The sequence below is a fragment of the Bison bison genome, unplaced genomic scaffold (assembly GCF_000754665.1).
Source record: "Bison bison bison isolate TAMUID 2011002044 unplaced genomic scaffold, Bison_UMD1.0 scf7180017864068, whole genome shotgun sequence".
NCBI classification, from domain to species: Eukaryota; Metazoa; Chordata; class Mammalia; order Artiodactyla; family Bovidae; genus Bison; species Bison bison.
Genome location: NW_011494640.1, coordinates 2906822 through 2907558, shown reverse-complemented (window position 1 = coordinate 2907558; position 737 = coordinate 2906822).

Here is a 737-nt window from a genome sequence, read left to right as displayed (position 1 = left end):
AAATGTTAACAGGCCTCCAGGCCAGAAGATGATGCAAATCACCTAAACTTTTGCATATGATAAGTTTGCAGGAAGAAAGCCTGGCTTACTGCATGACTCTACCCCTTCCCCCATTATCCTCTATGCATAACTTAAGGTATAAAAACTACTTTGGAAAATAAAGTACGTCCTTTTGTTCACCGAAATTTGGTCTCCCCATGTTGTTCTTCCTTTCGCCTTCTGGCCGAATTTTTCCTCTGAGGTGGGGAAGCTTGTCAAGCCTACTAATTTTGCCTGGGCTTCTAAGATCTGACTGGGGAGGCCTTAGTGTCTCCTCTCCTTCGGGAGAACGGGAGGACGCCTGCGGCCTTCGTAGGTGACGTAAATTCCCTGCTTTGGAATTTTGTTCAGCCTCTTTTCTTCACTGAATTTCTTCGCTGAGCTATCCTTATTTCACCACTCTTTATATCCTTAATTAACGTTTAATTAAGCAGTTGTTTCCTGATCCTCGCCAACGCCGTCCCCGCTTCGAATTCCCTGAATCCACCGGGGCTGGACCCCGGCAATCCACACAGTCAAAGGCTTTGGCATAGTCAATAAAGCAGAAATAGATGTTTTTCTGGAACTCTCTTGCTTTTTGATGATCCAGCAGATTTTGGGAATTTGATCTGGTTCCTCTGCCATTTCTAAAACCAGCTTGAACATCTGGAAGTTCACGGTTCACATATTGCTGAAGCCTGGCTTGGAGAATTTTGAGC